At 47.0% G+C, this 18890-nt stretch overlaps 2 long non-coding RNA genes across 5 annotated transcripts; one reads left to right on the top strand and one right to left on the bottom strand.

Moving 5' to 3' along the window:
- Positions 1 to 3579: 3579 nt before the first annotated feature.
- On the bottom strand, positions 3580 to 17414 carry LOC113569764 (uncharacterized). 3 transcript variants are annotated; one of them, XR_003409829.3, is made up of 3 exons: positions 16715 to 17414; positions 15871 to 15969; positions 3580 to 5696 (listed from the first exon to the last, which is right to left on the bottom strand). It is a non-coding gene; the product is annotated as an uncharacterized LOC113569764 (long non-coding RNA). The 3 variants fall into 3 exon arrangements; XR_003409830.3 differs by lacking the exon at positions 3580 to 5696 and adding an exon at positions 14936 to 15292; XR_014117843.1 differs by lacking the exon at positions 3580 to 5696 and having other exon boundaries at positions 14936 to 15969.
- Positions 9481 to 12705, top strand: LOC113569765 (uncharacterized). Of its 2 annotated transcripts, XR_004776911.2 has the most exons (3): positions 9481 to 9783; positions 10862 to 10995; positions 12378 to 12705. It is a non-coding gene; the product is annotated as an uncharacterized LOC113569765 (long non-coding RNA). The 2 variants fall into 2 exon arrangements; XR_014117844.1 differs by lacking the exon at positions 9481 to 9783 and having other exon boundaries at positions 10661 to 10995.
- Positions 17415 to 18890: the final 1476 nt, after the last annotated feature.

Raw genomic sequence — 18890 nt, forward strand, 5'->3', positions numbered from 1 at the left:
GTCGGAGGCTGTCAGCCCCGGAGGCTTAGCCAAGGCTGGGCCACATTACCAAATTCCTCCCTGCAGAGAGGCAGACACAGAGGGCCATCAGGCAGACTCTCATGGGGATCTGGGCAGCTGTGGAAAAACACGGCATCTCGAGTTGTTGGGTGTCTTGGTGTATTTTAGAATGTGGGATGCGGACCTTTCGTCCAACCTTGAACCTGACACTGGTGCGATGTCCAAGTGGCTAAGTTTAGCAATGACGAACATGTGAAATGATGAGGTCATGCTGGCATCAGTTCTCTCGTTACATAGCAACGGGAGGGACGCTGTAAGTGCCTCGTGACGCAGGGAGCTGAGAAGGACCCGAAGCGACCCTCCGCTCTGCTGGAATTTCAGGTGCGCCTCGGATCGCTGCCAGGATTAGAGGACGTTTTCTACGAAGAATTTGGAGCTGCTGCTCTGGCTTCCGCTGCGCCTTCCTGACCGGTTGCCGTCCCCCCCGGGGGACGTCACTTTCCTCTCACCCTTCCTGCCTCCTCCGTGGGAGCGGGTAAGGGGCCCGCTGGGCTGCACTAACGCTCTGGGCTGCTCTGATCGCCAAGAGGCAGAGCCCTGGCACGCTCGCGTCTGCATGTCGACAAGCAGAACGGCCCCCGGAGACACTCACTGAGCCCATCCAGCTTCATTCCTGAGCTCGGACCTGGGGGGATCTGACCTGTGACTTTGTCGAGCAGGGACGGAATTTCCTCCAGGATGCACACGCGCCATCGCTGCAGGTGTCTGGCAACAACGAAGCAGCCGAACGTCCAGTTACACAAAAGGTGGGCTGCTCCCACGAGGAAGAAAACGCGTCAGGGTTTACTCCAGGACAGCAGTGAAGCTCCGCCCCCAAGGAGACAGAGGGGAGAGAGCCAGATTTCCTGACCTCTTGCTAAGCTCGCTCAGTCGCCATGGACACGATTACATGGGCATGAACAGCTCCTGACAGGAACATCCTACACACAATATCCCCTGGTCACGGCGCTGTAGCCACACAAGCATGTGTGTTGTGTCTGTGTGTGGCTCCTTGACAGCAACATAAAAGAGTAAACATCAGATGTGTGTGTGTGTGGGCAGGTCAAGAAAGTATGAGTGTCGGTAAGCATGTGGACTTGCGTTACATGTCCATAAGAATTTGTGAATCCGACTTCGCACAGGCATGCTGAGTCGCCTTCCTGACAGAAGTCTCCGTATTCAGAAGAGGATGAGAACTGTCAGGTTACGCTGCTCACTTAGCCACTGAAGCCAACAATGCCTCGAAAAGTGCGGGAGGCTAATTTTATCTCCGCTGAGTAATGTTAGCCTCTGCTTAACAAAGCTGGCACCAAACGTTACCATGACAGACTGGAAAGTCTCTAAACATGGCCACATAAGGCAGATACAGTAGCTAATTAGGCTCAGTCCTTTTGAAAAAAAAAAAAAAAAAAGTCTTTGAAAGCGTATTTCGATATGTCGGACTGAGCTGTATTGTGCTCCTGGCGAGTTCTGAAAAGGCTGGACTGAGCTGTGCAGGCCTGCGTGCGGTGGCTTTGGAGACAGGCGTGTGCTGGGCACTGTGCCCTTTCAATGAGACTGTCTGGCTCGTTCGTTTCTCCACTCAGACTTTCCGTGGAATTACATAATCCGACTTCGGCGGTGGAAGGGGAACGTGCCGCCTGACAGGTCTCATCCCGCCGTTGCCGGTATGATCAAGTAGGGAGAGAGAGGTGGCACATTTATGGCGAACCCTATTTGCTTCCGGCTTCGTCCCCCGCCCCGCCCCGCCCCCACTTCCTTCCTCCTGCTGCCCTATGGCCCTTAAGCGCTACAATTTCTCACCTTTTCATAATTTCTCACCGTTTCTCTTAATGTCCTGCCTTGCAGTAACGACCCCTCATCTGTCTCCAAGCCGTACGAGTCTTGCAGCTTGGAAGGCGCTTGGCTCAAACAGGAGGCTGGTTAGTCATTCCGACATGGCCAGAGAGGTGTGCAGGCTGAGTGTCACCAGACAGCCTGCACACATCCACACACGGGATTTTCCAGCAGTAATTCTAATGAATTGGCCCGACTGAGGGAGAGTGCTGCTATAGCCCCGGAACCGTGAGCACAGCCACGGCGGAGGTGGAATCCCTCATTTAGCCCAGGTCTCAAATGACCTGGACTCAAAGCAAAAAAACAGGCCAGATTTACACTAGTACTGCACCATATTGGCCCTGCATTCAGAATTTAATAAACTACAATAGTCCAGACAATGTGACTCCACAATTTGCTGGTGCTACTAAACTTGTATGTTGAAGTAACAGAGTGAAGGACACACAATATCTGCTTTAATTTGCAAATAGCTGGTTTGAATCAAAACCCAGAGGTGTTAGAAAAGAGGTGGTCTGGCCCACCTACACGCTGTGTGTGTGTGAGTGAGAGGGCGAAAATAAACGAGTCCCGTGTTCCTGCTCCTTCCCTCCTTTGTAGACTGCAGTTCTCCCAAATCAGCCTTAACCCAAATCAATCGCTTTATCGCTGTAAAGACTGCAGACTTCGCCAGAAGCTTTTCCGCATCACTTGTTGCTTCTCCTAGCAGACACGTCTCCTCGGCCACAAGTGTCGGGTCCAATCAGCAGCCTCGAGTCGTAAGCGGAACGCTGTGCGCCATACCACTACGCACATCCACCCAGGTGAGGGAGAGAAGCAGGACCACAGCTGAGTTTCCTCAGTGGTTGGGGGGGGGGGGGGGGTTTCAGGAACAGTATTGCAACATTGACGCTTCATCCGCTACAATGATCTCCTGCTGGCTGGAACTCTGGGTGATCCAGGTAAGCAGCCTTAACCCGATTCAGGGAGTGTTTTGCCTGATCAGAAAGCGCCTGGGTTCCGGGGCTCCCAGCTCTGCCTCCAGCCCAGCATGACAACACACATCAAGCCAAGTGGCGTGATCAGATCTGAGTGTGTGTAGACACAGTGTATGTATGTATATATATGTGTGTGTGTGTGTGTGTGTATATACACACACACACTATATAAACTACAGAGAAAAAAATTTAATAATAAAAAATTATTTTTTTTCTCCCATGGCCAGTCTAATCTACCTTCCAAAAATAAAGGAAATCATCACTTACATGACATCAACACCCTGGCAAGCCGCCTTATCAGTTCTGACTACATCCAGCGGCATCACTGCATGTGTGCCTTGGGGTTCACGACTCCTTTCAGTGTGAATATTATCTAATGTGTTGAAAGCAAGGGCTTTGAAATGGCCCCACGCTCTGTGCTGGGAGCGATCGATAGGAGCCTTCACTGGGGCAGGATCTGACCCTTGCCATTAGGAGTTATATTGCCCTTCCTTGTGACAACATGAAGTGCTTTTAACCTTTGGTTAACCTTTAGTTCAACCCAGAGCTTTAGAAGTCTACTCTACTGCTGCCTCATGGACTTTTTTGGTATCATTCAGGTTGTATTTTTCATAATTAAAAAAATGTTTTGACCTGTGAATGAAAAAATATGAATGACTAATTACAGAGTCATTACAATCGAAATGCTAATACATTTACAATTTAAAAAAAAACCACACCCTCTCAGTAATTTTATTATTAATTAATATTTATTAATATACACTTAAATGAACATCAAATCATATTTTGTACATAGACAAAAAAATAAGTCAAAAGCACACAAATATCTGGAGTAAATTGTGTAAATATCTCTGTCAGCATTACAACTTCCGACCTCACGGACATAACCCACACTCCATGTACACACTCCAACACAGTGATTCTCACCTGGGCGTGTCAGAAAGGGTTGCTTCTGGGACTGGCCTGACCAAGTCAAATTCTCAAAATATTTGTTCATTATGCTGGCATTTGACTCAGAGTATTCAAGTCCATAAGAGCTATAATTACTAACATTATAACCATGAATAAAACAAAACTAATTCTAGACTAATTCATCATAAATGCATGGGGTATCTCCAAGTACCCTCGAGTCCAGATGCCTCACAGTTGTCCAGTCCACATGGCCGCTGAAGCTTGAAGAGCCAGTGACACCTCGACAAGATGGATTATGCAACATGGATTACGCAAAACAAGTGGTCCTTATCCAAGCAGACTCCACACAAACGACATTATGACGACAAATTAGAATGTGGAGCATACTTATAGCGACTTATGAAATGTAAATTATTTTTAATGCCTCTTAGAAAGGTGTAAAACGGCATTCTATGTTAACGCAGGTTGCCATGGGAACTAGGGCTCGGCCTCACGTCCCAGCAGAGCTTCTTATGGGCTTGCAGTTTGCATGCCCCGTCTTTAAGAGGCACAGGCTACCCTCTCCCTTTGTCTTTTGTTTCACAGGGGGCCTGCTGAGAGCCGAGCAGGCAGGCCGTTTCTGTGCCTGAAGCCACCATGAAACTCCAGCCAGACAAAAACAGGAGGCTCGTTACATTAAGTTGCATCACATCCTTGTACCTGCCATTCGAGGTTCGGACATGTTTAAGTGCATATACAAGGTTAACAACCAGCGGCGCCGTCTCCATGCTGGCCCAGAGACAGGGCCCAGACGCTGGGTGGAGGGGGCACTGGTGCTTTTCGGGCCTCGGGTTCCATGCACTTCCTGCATCTGGTTCTGCATTAGTTTTCATCTGGCTGGGAGGTTTAAGCGCGACACATTTACATATCCCGTTTTTGGCACCGCTGCCGCCCTTGAAGTGAGATTTATTGCTTGCTGAGGATGTGAGTGAGTGAGTGAGTGTGTGTGTGAGAGATTGAGTGAGTGAGAGAGAGAATGAATATATATATACACACACACACACACACACACACACACACACACACACACACACACACACACCAAAATGTGATGGTGGTCAGACTCATGCACAGTATGCGTAAGCTGAACAAATAAAACAAATCTGCCATCTCATCTCGCAGCATGGCCTGGGGGAGCGCCGAGGAGACGCAGACTCAAGTCCAGCCCGCATTCTCTGGAAGAACCCGATGACTTATTCATAAACAAAAAACACATGCAACAGTCTGGGCCTCTCCAGAGGACGCAGGGAACTGGAGGAATTAATAGTTCCTCTCCCCGAGCCCTCCACACAGCTCATTTCTGGTTCTCTGCCGGCCCGTCCCAGATGCCGGGCTGTGGCCCCTCCCCTCTGCCCAGCGAGCGCTGTACTGGTGGGGTTGTGGCTGGATGGGGGAGGGGAGAGAGCAGCGCCACACCAACTCCACACCCAAATAAGGGCAGGAGGACCTCACCGGGCCAGGAATGTTGCTGAGTCAGCACAAGTCCTGCCAGGAGCCTTTGTTTATGCCTGAAGAGAATGTGCAGCTAGGCTCGGACATCTCACATGCACGAGCCTTCCAGGGGAAGGGGTGGGGGGGTGGGGGGGGGAGGGGCAGAGCATTTGAATAAATCTGAATAAAAGTGAATAGACCGGACCTGTCTGACCTGAGATTGGCTGGGACAGGCGTAGCACGAGTCTCGTGCCACCACCCGTCTGAATCTTCTCCTTGGCGCCTGAGCTGGGGTAGGGCACCCAGGAAAGAGCCAGCCACAACAGTTCTTCAGCTGGCAGCTTTAGCTGATGCACTAGGACATAAAGCTTGCCAGTGAAGAACTGCTGCGGGTCAGCCAGTGGGCTACTGGGCGCACTCTGCAGCCTCTGCCGGTGGAGCGAAGGGGGTCAGACGGGTATTAACCTGCAGAAAAAGAGAAAAAGAAAGAGAGAGAGAGAGAAATATATTAGCACTGGGGTAGCCCAAGTTCTAGTCTGAGAAGCAGGTCCAATTCCACTTCCTCCCAGTACTTGTGCTGAAAGGGTGAGCACAAGTACAGTTGCCTCTGTAAGAGCTGGACTGGCGCTTAACACTAAAACGCCAGCGTTGCTAATAAAGACCGAAGACTAGTTGACCAGACCCCTTCAGGCATGAACAGTTGAAGTTACACATTTAGAATATTATGTATTAAATGTCATGTTTTAATTTTAGCCATCACTTTCATGAACTTTCTAGCAATTTAAATGCTCTTCATCACCAAGACAAAAGAGCTCTTGTACAGGCATCTCTGTGTCCCAAGTAGATTTATAAACACTATAAGGGCTTGTGTATCAAAAAGGTATAGTTCTGCATCCATATTTTGAACACAGCACTAGTTGCATCCTTGTGACAGAAACCTCAAATAGGCCAGAGAACGAACACACACACACACACACACACACACACACACACACGCCCCGTGTGCCTTTGTTGCACTGCACTCTTCCAGCAGTACAAGCAGGAGAGTGGTAAAAGTTCGACTGTGGCCTCAGCAGAGCAATGAGCCCTGCAGCCCTGTAGGCAGAGGCAGTCTGCAAGGGCCTGACACCCACACACATTTACTACACCTCTCAAACACTCTATATGCTGATCCCCCCCACACACACACACACGCACACCCCTGCCCCAACCACTCACAAACATATATTTTCCACATCACACCCACACAATCATTCTACATGCTCATCCACACAACACACATCCTCCCAAACACACGCACACACATACCATGACACGGAAACAGCAAGACCTTTCTAATCTGGCCATGTCCGTTTAACTCGCGGAGGTGAGAAAGCAAGCAGGCTGTCAGGCACCGGAAATCTCACACGGCCGCCAACCCCTCCAATGGCTCTTAAGCAACTCAGACACCTCGGCAGTTCAGTCACAGTTTGAAAGCGCAGACGAGATCGCTCTGCATGCAGAGCAATGCTGGCAGAGAGAGGGGGATAGTTGGTGGGGGAGAGTGCGAGACTCAGCGCGCGAGAGAAAGCACACACGGGTTACCAGCACAGGACACACTTTGGTTAATAACGTGAAAATACAAGGTCTCACTAAGTGCAGGCCAGCTCCTGACCAAGTCTGGGCACCAGTGATAATAAGGTAACCCCCTGCTGTCAGAGCTAAAGGCTTTGTTCACAAGTGGTCTGCCCTGGAGACAAAAGGATTGTGTTTAATCATAGGCCACGCCTCCTGTCTGTCTTGCACTGTGACTCATTGACAGCTCAAAACCCCATCGTGTGGAACACTGTGTTCACGGAGAGCGATTTACTACACGGCAGTGGATGTTTCCCAGAAAAATTACGGCCGAGCTGTTCTGCTGACTAGAGGGGACGGAGTGTGTACCCTCATAACTCTTGACAACACACGCACACACACGGCCCTCTCTGTTTGTGCACCAGCTCATCCGTCTCAGGCCAGGTAACCAGTTACCAAAAGAAGCCATTAATCACCAGCCAGACTGTCTAAAGGAAAGCAAACACACTTCCTGCACTTCACCCTCCTGGGGTCATTAGGCAGCTGTGGCCTGACTGACACCAGGTGTGCTGGGATGTCTTCCAGGAGTGCTACAATTCGCCCATGTCTCTATAAAGCCCTGACAGCACACACACGAGGGGAGACTAATGCAGAGGTGCCTCAGGTAAGGGTGCAGTGGAGGAGAATGGTGTGTTGACTCCCAAGGATCAAAACCTATGCACAAGCGCCTAAGAAAAACAAACAAACAAACAAACAAACATCGCCACTGTAGGCCCGCTACACGCCCACTACATGCCTGCTCCAAGTTGGCCATGTTTCTTTCCCGTGTCTATCGATTGTTAACAGCCTCTACACACCGTCCTGCCATAGTGATGGATGCCCCACATAAACTGCTATCAGAATGAGCTACAGATCGATGCGGAGATCATTCCCTTCGACAGGCTTGTGGGGGGAGAGGGCACAGATAGTTGGAGGGATTTTCTAATTAAATTCCAGGTCTGCCCTTGCTGTTGTTATCTAAACAGGAGGTCTCAGCTGACCCAACAACATAACGATTGTCAAGAGTGGACGTGTTGGCAGAGGCGAAACCCTGAACTCCCCCCCTTAGTGAAGGGCACAGGTGGAGATGGTACGTTCCAGCCATATTTGGCTCGTTAGGAATGGGGGAAGCGAGGGGGGGGGGGAGAGAGAGCGCGAGAGAGGACACACCCAGTGGTTGAAAAGCTGGAACTGTGCTTCCTCTTTTGGTACTCTGAAAAATGTGAGGTTCTCTCCAGAATGCAGCACAGACCACCAAGCAAGAGAGCCTCCCATTTAGTTCTGAAAAGCCCACTCCATGCAGCACACGAGACAGAGGCACTGGCAGAAGAACTTCTTTAAATTCAGAAGTGAGAGCTCAACCACCACCAGATTATACATACAAAGCATTATATCCAAATTGTTCTCAGTAAACAAAATGCTTTCCTTAGCCAAAGGCAACTCTGTACCAAATCTCTAGCCTCACAGAGCTTGCAAGGAGTCACAAGGACGCACAGAAGACTCCACATGGTATTGATCTTTCAACATCCGGCCAAGAGATAAAGCTTGACCCTCTCCCTCAGTCTGTCCTATCGCACACGTGCCGCTGTGTCAAGCAGCACCGAGGTCATGCATTATTCAAGACTCATACATATGCATGAAGTGGTGGGTCCACTTACAGCCCAGCCCCTGCCTTAATTGCACAGAGAGTCACACGCGCATCGTTTTCACCGAGCCGAGCCGGTTGAACTCGGACGCAAAGCGACTCCAGCTGCTTCTGAGTCATGGCACAACGTGGAGAGACGAGGGGGAGAGGGCAGGAAGTGCCATAGCACACTCAGGGCATTCACAGAGAGGAGGGGAGCTACAGGGAAACAGGAAGCGGACCGTTATGCAGAAGGATGAGAACTTAAAAAAGAAGCTGCATAGGATGAGAGAGGCTTAAGCTCAAATGGTGTGTTGGTGAATGGGATTGTGTACGCTGAGGGTAGGTAAACAAGAAGACGAACAGTGTGCTCATCCGGCATGCCCACGCGCGCGCGCGCACACACATACACATACCCCTACCTCATCCCGCCAGCCTAATGATCTGTGCTGTGAGCTTCCATTCAGCTGCGGGGCGGGACATGGACTAACAGCTGTCTGTACAGCCCCTGTATGGCCACACTGGTCCTCCAAACTCCTGCCACCATCTCCTCACCAAATCCAGCTGCTACGTTCTCCGGATTCTGTACTATGGAATTTCATAGAGCAAACCCGACTGGTCGCGTATGCCGCAATCATTAGAAAGAAGAACCTGGGCTGGCAGCACCGAATGCCTCCTCCTCAGGCTTCCACAGCTGCTGGGATTCTACTAATAAGATCTGGAGCATGCTCTCCTGTGAGCAGAAGTAAGACTAAAAGGGCCTTTACACATAAGAGTCGCCAGATCTAGTCCCCTCAGGATCTCCCAATCCCAGGTTTTAGCTACAGAGGCACAATAAGCTGAAATGCCATCTACACTGCACAATGAAGGCCAGGAAAACCGAAAGACGAGAGGAAGTTGGAGGAGAAAAAGCCAAGAGCCCTGTCGCAACACAGGCGCTCACTGGAGCCCCCCCCCCCGCCAGTCATGGCTTCCCCAAACTGGGGTATACGTGTGTGCATGCGTGCGTGAATAAAGACTTTTATTGTGCAGGCTGTCGTTTTGACGTGCCAGCCCCTCACACTCGCCTCTCTGTAGCCCTACTCTCCGGGAGTGAACTTTGCCCCCAATGCTACACGCATTCCTTCTGCTGCTTGCTAAACAGACAAGCAAGCAAACAAAACAGTTTGACAGAAAAGAGGAAATTCCATCCGGCTTATACAATGGAAATGACTGAGTTGGGACGGAAGTAGCAAAGCCATTTCAGGAATTCGTCTGATCTCACGCTAATATTGGAGCTGGGGGGGGGGGGGGGGTGTCGTCTATCAACCACTGCAGAGATCTCCTCAGACCCAGGTATGTCCACAGACGTCGCAAATTTATATAAAAGGCATGAGAGGAATGACACACACATGCACACACGTACAGGCTTAAAATAAAAACTAACCTACACGAAGGAAGCAAACAAGGGACCAGTTGCTTTATTAAGCAAAAAGCATAAACCCTTCATTAAGCCTACAGTATAAACCCTCATAAACCCTTCATTAAGCCAACAGTATAAACCCTCATCCCTGAATGCTCCCCTCAGCCTCACCAAGGAAAGGGTTCAGATCCCATGGTACTAAAATCAGGTCATTACTTAAGCAGATAAGGAAGACAAATTTATGTGGCATTCTCTGAAGCTACTGGAGGGATGGTTGTCTCGACGTTAGTCCGTTCACAGTAGAACATGCATCACTACAATATGATCACTACACACCATCAGTATGATGATTAAAAAAAAAAAAAAAAAAAACTCCAAAAGCTTTGGAATAATTGTCTGGATTCGTTTTTATCATAAACCATTTTAAAAAGGTTTTTACCTGTGTATATTTGTTATTTGTGAGAGGGTGATAAGGATCTAAATTACTCATCTCTGAATATTATAGCATGAAACACTCAGGTAGAAACCTGCTATATGGCATTGTCGAGTTTATTGGCCATTTACTGAATACCCCCTTTGTACCCAACAAACCTAAAGCCTTTTATAAACCCCTAAGTATCCTCCAAAAATGAAATAAATACACAAAACTCTGGTTTTCCTTCTCATCCGGCAGTAGCATTTTCAGGTCATTCACTGAAAAGGGGAGACTGGTCAGGAGCAAGACCACACTGGTCAGTGCTCTTAATGAGAAACCTCAGTTCTGTGCCACAGCTTTGCTACCATGGCTCTTGAGCTTCAGTCTGTAATTGTGTATGGATAAGAAGCTCCTCACCTAAATAGTCTCTGAATAACAGATTATAACAGATTTCTCTCATAGGTTCCTAGCAGACCAACATGCAAATTTCAGCCCATGCACACACAATGTAGGACAAGCTGGCAAGAATCTAAACATTTTAAGATCAATAACCTCTGTAACTGACGCCAATCTCATTATTTCTTATATGCACTAAGGGGAGATGTTCCTTACCTACTGCTGATCCTGAGAGAGCCTCTGCTTACAGGGAAAAATTGCAAACAACCTGAGCAGAGATCAATGCCATCTCAAATTTGGGAGTCTTGGACAACGGTGTTAAAAACATGCACAGGTGAACACACACAAAGCGTAACAAAATGTGAGCTAGAAAATACAGTAACCAGGTAACCCTGCATACACTGTGAGGAAGCCCACCCTTTAAAGGAGTGCAACAGTCAAGATACAATAACAAGGACAGTATCTAGTCTCATAAAGGCAGCTATGTGCAATGTTATCCTCACACACATCAATTAGTACTTGCTTACTTGGATTATATAACGCCAACACACCGATTTGTCTCTTTGAAAATCCAAATCTTGCCAGGCTTTTTTTAAATGTCACTGTGACAATTTAGTGTAGAATTATAAGGATAAGAGTACAACTGCATTGTGTAATACAATGTACCAAGCCATTACCCATCTGTACCGTTCACTAACGAACGCTAAGCAGACTCGGGCACGGGCCAGCTCCGGAGCAATCATGCCGTCCTCAGTTTGTGCTGTAGAAATGCAGAGATCAGCACCAAGGAATGCAGAAGCTTTGGTCAGCTTTAATATTGGCTTTCAGTTTAGCGTTCAGCACCGCTGATGCGGCACAGCCGGAGGAGCAGAGCACCGAGAACGGCTACACCGGCTCGCGAGGCACGGGCAGTCGCTCGAGCGACCGTGCTGCAGGCTGAAGAAAATCTCAGCTATACAAACTTAGACACGTGCGATCACAGTGCAGCTTAGCAATGGTGGTGGAGGTGGGAATTGCTTCAGAACCCCCCCAAAAAAAAAATTTACTCGAGCATTTATAAGTAACAGTTAAAATTTTAACTATTAACATATTAACTAATTCGTTAGGTGACTTGTCCACGCTCGGGGCGGCGCGCGTGCGTTTGCTTGGACGCGACCTCACGCCTTTCTTCTGCTTTAATCATGGAATGCGCTGGCTGTGAGCGCAGAGCTACAGCGCAGTCCAGAAGTAACAGAGCTGTGATGATTATATATGTATGTGTGTGTTATTTATTTATTTATTTTTTTGTTTTTTGAAAGGAAATAAAGATTAGTGAAACTGCTGTTGCATGTCAGCTTTGATTTTAGCGCATTGTGACTAAAAGCCTAGCGTGTTAGCATTACACATGGGTCTGCCATGTTGTTTGCTATTGTTAAACTGGCCAGTGGATTCTTGCTTTTAAAATGGCTGAAAATGAGCCAAGCTGCCAACTGTCCTGTTACTTATGGTCCCTTGAGAAGGAGGAAGCACTAGGTATTAAAACAAGGGGTCACCCCATATGCGTTTACAGTCTGACATTACCTCTTTAGTTTGTAGTCCAGTGTAGAGGCATCACAAGCTAAGAGTGTTGCAGTGGTTTAAATGTATAGAGTATTTATCTAAGCCTGTTTAATGACCTTCATTTCTGTATTGAGGGAATTACGCCTTTTCCTTTCTCCCCATCCCATTCCTTTTTAGATCCCTGTTCCCCTCGCTCTTGCCCTCTTCTCCTTCTCTCTGGTGAATCGTTAGCTGTGTGTACAAGGCACAGAAGCAAGAGCTCCCACAGAAGCAGAGGAAGTGAAAGATTTACTGACCCGATCGTGCTGTGAATAGCGACGGAGGCTGAAATACAACTGAGAAGGGAGGCCTCTAAATATCAATGCAGCAACAGTTAAAACAAATGTACAAATGTCTAGACTGCAGTGATTCCCCTTCATTCCGTGATTCACACGGCAGCAGAACACTACTACTAATCAAATTAATAAATTGGCCACTGCTGCAACAACATTGGCATTGCACAATATCATCTGGTACTGTTTTTCTTTGTTTTATGTGTGTGTGCGTGTGTTTTTATGAAACATCCACAACTCAACTTCTTTACCCTAAAGGCTAAATTCTTCATTGGAAACCAATCATGGAATTATACACCACAGAGCTGTTCCTATAATCCCCCTCCCCCAGTACCAAACCAACCAACACTCCCTCACCACCTTTCCATTCCTCTTAATTTGGATCTTTCCATTGGTCAGGTTACTCTTCCAAAAATTCCAGAGATGCCTGGTACATATGGTACAAATTCCATTTAGTCTGCAGAAGCCTTCCACACGTTTTGAGCTACTCTGCACTGGGCTGACTCCACCCTGCCTCAGAGTCAGGCCAGTGCACCCTCCCTCCTTTTTCCCCTCCGTACTCCTGCTGAGAGGCAGAAGGGAGCTGAGAGAGTTCCATAGAGAACCGCTGCTGAGAAGTCAAGAGGTTTCCTCCACATGGAATGAACAGAGCTGGGCTTTGGCCCAAGTGGACAAGTTCTCTGCACAAACTGCATATGCACAGGTCACGTCCCATGTTGATATATATTGAAGAACCACAGGACAAGATCCTCAGGCGGGTCAGTTAAATACCTGTGTAATACACAAACCCTAGAGACCATTTAATCAAACAGGAGACTACACCGGCTTCTGAGGGATAGTGCTGTGGGCATGTTCACGCTGGAAGGTCCATAAGCAACTGACACCAGCACAAACTGCTAGGCAGTAGTCAGTTCCAAGACCAGATAATTACATTGTTGGAGATAATTGGACAACTTCCTGTTCATATTCACCATATGTTGCAAACGTGTCGAAGTGCAACAGAAGAATGTAGACCGAGGTTAAGAACTAGCTCTGCTGTGGATCTGGGCTTCTGAAGAGATCAGGGCTCACTTACAGGCCAAGGCTGTCTGAGCGTCCACGCTCGGACCCACGGGACCTCGCGGCTGCGCTGACAGAAAGCTTCGCCATCCCGGATGCAGCAGAGTGGCCAGCAACCATGCGGCTGGCCTCCCACACGGACCCGGCAGAACAGACATCAGCCAATCATGGAGGGAAATTATTTTTTTTCCTTTTAAATCACAAATAAAGGCTCACCCCCACAAGGCCCACTCACAGTCTGTTACAGCACACAGGATACAGGAACGGAAGGGAGGCAAGGATTCCGTGCTGAAATCCCATGCAGGAACCCCTCTAAACCCACTCTCAGACCCTTGCAGAATTTTCATTCCTGACAGCAAGACGGTGAGAGGACTCCACAGGTGTGCGCTCAGAAAAACCCTGCAGACTTGCTCTTCTCCTCACAGGCCAACCAAGGCTAGCCGCCATTAGAAGCTCATTCCCAGCGTTCGCGCCGAAAGCCGTGCCGTCGTGTCCTGGGCAAGGTTTCCAGATGCTCCGTGGCTCTGCTCATGCGAGCATGACAGGACCTGCACATTTCGTTTTGGAGGGGGATCAATAGCGCTGTTGGAAACAAACGTTGAAAATGTCTGGAGTGCTCACAGAGCAGGTCTCTGTGCTGAAGGAAACTCACCTCCGGTAAAAACCAGACGGAGGAGAGCAAGCACTGGTCGAGTGTGGACCTTGAATAACAGACATAACGTCTCTTCACTGATTTCTCCATTCAGCCGACAGGCTGTCTGGGGACCAGGATAAAAAGGCACAGAGACATCGCAGCTAGATGTCTGCATCAAGCTTTCTAGGCATGCTGGGATTTCAAACTAAGAGTATCTGGTGAACTTAACTGCATGGCCAGACAATAGGATCACCCTGCAAACATTTATTGAACACAGAAGATGAAGAAAAGAAAAGAAAAAAAAAAGTACTTCAGCCTCCTTAGAGAGGAATTTTTTTGAAGCCTGCCACCATCTTGGAAATCCGGGAAGAAATTCCTCTCCAGTTTGCTTCAGTATATGGCAAACAATGTAAGGCTCACACACAGACGTTTAATGAATCAGTCCAGTTAGCATAGATGGGAGATGACCACTCTCCTGTGACTACCAGAGGCTGCTGAACAGATGTGCTCCGTTAAAATGCTCTGTGCTCTGCCTGCTTTCTCCACTTCTCTAATGAATTTTAGTAGAAGGTTCCCCAACTCAAGAACATTCTTATTATACGTTGCGCACATAAAAGATGTTTTATGTGTCATTTTTTTCAAGCCTGAGAAAGGGCCCACTTCTCATTTGCTCAGTAATAAAGCAATAAACAAACATAACACTCCCCTGATATTTCTCAATACCAGCATCTCATCGGTTATTTTATTATGTGAAAAAATTCCAATTTGCACAACTTCAAAGGAGACTATATCATCCTAAATAAGAGTAATTAGCAAACCAGCTCAGTCGCATGGGTTTTTCTCATCTCGCAAAGAGGATTTTAAGGTCCATCACCTGTGTTGGTCAACTCTCCATAATAGCAACTCGGAAACGTTTAAGTTGAAGTCAGACTGTGTCTTATTCTTCCCCAGGTTCCTCTGCTCCAGCACTTCAATTCCTCGTAATAAGAGTAATGCGTCCAGGTCACAAGGATGGATGAGACACCGGTCGGCTGATGCTTGGAGGCGCAGAGGTCATTTTAGAAGGCCTGTATTTGAAATTAACCACGAGTGCTCGACTCAGAGAGACACTTGTCACTGGAGTACTTTGGCTATACATAGGAATTCAGGCTCATTGTGTTTGTTCACCGGCGTAATTCCTAAAATCAGAGGACTCTCCACGTCCGAGCTCTGGCAGCCATATTTTTAAGCAACGTTTTTGAGTGTCGAAATACTTAAAGAACAGTTGCATAAGATCGTGTCGGGAGGCCTTGTAAACACCATCACTTAGCCTGCATAGCTCAAGCATAAGCAAAACCCCCCATGGAAACCGGCACTAGTGATTTGTTTATCGTAAAGATGGCTGAACCGAAGTTCATAATTCAATACTACGTGATTTAATGTCACTACTGCGTCCACTACATAGCTGGATCTTCAAATATTTTGGTGTACAAGAGAAGGTTCTCTTTTTTATACGGATATATTTCGATTTTAAAAATACCATTTTAAATCTTGTCATTTCTGAAGCATCAATACATAATTTATACACCGATTCTGTGTTATCTACTTAGCTTAGTAGAGTTTATTTTTCCACTTTTAAGCACTTTAACCAAATCACATTTCATACCTTTGCTTGTTGGACGTCATTCGGACGCAAGTAGAAATCCATCAAGCGGTACGCAGTTGAAAAGGGAAACACCGACGAGCATTTCCTAAACAGCCGATACTATGTAGGAGGAAAAAAAAGTAAGTAAGACCGAACGGACGCGGAAAAAGTTGACAAGACATGTAATAGGAAAAACCTTGCTCGTCCATATCGCAATGTACAGGGTGGGGCCATGTGAAATTATACCGTGTACACGCCCTATAGGAATCAGTGAGAATGCATAGGCAATTGATTATGTCGCACGCACTGTACCATAAAAGGAATCAGTTTACACTGCAAGTAAAAATCCTAAACCATTAAATCAGTGCGAGCTATATAAAATATTCTTCCCCCCACCCTTTTTTTTGCGACTGCAAACATCGGGAACAGTCATAACCTTTCAAGGCCTGGTTCTCATTCCTGTGTTCCTTACCTACTGAAAGCTCAAAAGGGCTGATCATACGCAACCATTAGTAAACAAGAAACAGGAATGAACTGCTGTTACATTTTGATTGCCCTAGTCGGTATCAGGTGGAAAAGACATGGGCTTGGCTGAATAGCTGTACCCCGGTGGGTTTTCTTTTCGTCATTTTCTTCAGAATAGGAAGTGTTTATATCTGTCTGGCATTTACGAAAGCAGTCTACTGTACTTTATAAATAGCGCAAAATCGATAATGGTGCAGTGCAACTTATTGGCAAGTATTTTCAAAACTACAACACGTCGTTCAAGATGAACCAATAACATTCGAGTTTTCCGGCCAACACTCCTGGCTGTAAAGTTCCCTCGAACATAGTCTGAATAGGGGAGTGACCGACAGCTACTTACTTTCACAAGCGGAATTTGACGATTTATCGGTCTTCGCGATTGATTCTCACGTTGACATTGGTGCAGGTCCAACTTCAAGACTTCACCTAAATATAGACTTTTAGTATCCTTAATTTAGGCAGCGAGATTTTCACCCACACACATCCGAAATGACTAGGCAACTCGACTACAAGCTCACGCCCTGTGTCGTTCAACTCTGAACTGTTCCGACTTTTAAGTCGCATTTCCGAAAGAACAGAACGATTTCACATACTTCCGAAAACGTTACAACCTTATCCTATATTGCTCAGCAACATTTTAACACTGATTACATTGTGTAATCGATTGCATTTTAAAAATAGCTCTTCCGAATCTACCCATAACAAGCGTCTCACATCCTCAAAACCCAAAATGAACCTTTCATAAAAACTATTCCGAATATAACTACAGTTCAGATAAAAATCGTCTTTTGCAGAAAGCCACACCTTAACCCTAAGTCAACGGTGACAGTTCAAATAGCTACGATTAAAACAAAATTATATGGAATTCAAATTTATCTAAAATGCAGTGACAGCGATAGTCCCAACACTACCTTGTAATTAAATCGATTAACTATGAAATGATCCCATTAGCCTATCGCCTTCAATTTGTCAGTCCTGCCCGAATAACATCGCCTCCCGAGTCTCCGCTTCAACTCCCCTCATACCGGCTTCTCCTCCCGATCAGCTGGCAGCGCAATGACGCCAAACGCAACAGCTGACCAATCAAACACTCACGTCAAAGAGCAGTTATGACGCCCACCTCGTATTGATGTTGAATGTCAGGTCTGCGCACCAATGCAGCGCTCTGAGGCAGACGGATAGAAAACATATTGTCCAATTAGGTTAACGCTCTCCGACAAGGCATTACGCACTTAATCTATGGAGTAAAGTACAGACCACCTCGCAAAGTAGCAAGGTAATAGTGTAAACTGGTTCGGATAAACTTTTTGTTATATTAGTTTTTGTTTTTACATAAATGGAACACGCGTAACTTATGAAATAGTCGGAGCAACAGAACAATACTATGGAAACAAATAAATAATAAATAAATCTAGTAAAATGCTAGAGAAGAGTACCATGTTTCGTCACTAAATGGATAATTGACAGTTGTGGTAAAATGTAAATATAAACTGCTATTTGTGGACAGAAACCTTATTTGGTAACGAGCTGGAATTATACGAATGTATATTTTTGAAAGAAATCCAGTGCTATGAAGATACAAGCTTTTATCTTAGATTTAAAATACAGGTTTATTCTTATGCTGGAATAAACTTATGTTGGCGTTATAGAGAGACCTCACCATAGGAAGCCATATGAACTAATCTAATATAGGCTCTCTCTCTGTCTCTCTCTGTCTCTCTCTCTCTCTCTCTCTCTCTCTCTCACACACACACACACACACACACACACACGTGTGTGTGTGTGTGTGTGTGCCATTGCTGGGTTATTGAGAAGAGACTGCTGCGTGCCATAAGCACCCGAGCGTCTCAGACTGTTAAGACAGGTGCGCTCAACACACTGGTTCATCCCCTCCACTTACTCCAGTTATATTGAGACAACTAGCAACCCCAAAACTGGCCACGCTACGTAACAAAAAATGTGTCAGCACGACGAAAAAGCGCTTACGATTCATAACGTATTTTAAGGATGCATAAGTCAGGAAGTGAAAACCAACAGAGTTTTAGCCATAAACCTCGCCACTGGCTGCGCAATTGCAACATAACGGCAGACTTTGGAGCGAGTGGGTGGTCGATCGTGTGTGCGTGTCAGAGCGCGACCGTAGGGACTAATGTTTGCTTCTTGAAGATAGGCCAGAGTTACATTACATTCTGCTGCATCTCGCGTTCCAGTGCAGATATGTGTAGCAGCGCCCATCCTTGCTGTAGCCTGCAGTCTGGGAATGGCCTACATGTTAACCGGTGCTTCCACGCGAACCCGCCGCCCTTCACGGTCGGGTAGGAAGGCAATGCACTTATTCGGTGCGCGTTCCGTAATGCTGCTCCGCCGTTGCTTCAGGAATGCGAAATATTTGCCGCTCTGAGGGTTCATAATTGAACACAGGAGGCTATAATTCTAGAGTCACAGCGGAGGCCCAGGCCCAGCCGAGAGGACTCTGGCTTAGGTTTATGCCTGAACTCGGACTGGGGAAGAAAAAA

This window comes from Electrophorus electricus, chromosome 17 (assembly GCF_041902795.1).
Source record: "Electrophorus electricus isolate QZ-2024a chromosome 17, ASM4190279v1, whole genome shotgun sequence".
In the NCBI taxonomy this organism is placed as follows: domain Eukaryota; kingdom Metazoa; phylum Chordata; class Actinopteri; order Gymnotiformes; family Gymnotidae; genus Electrophorus; species Electrophorus electricus.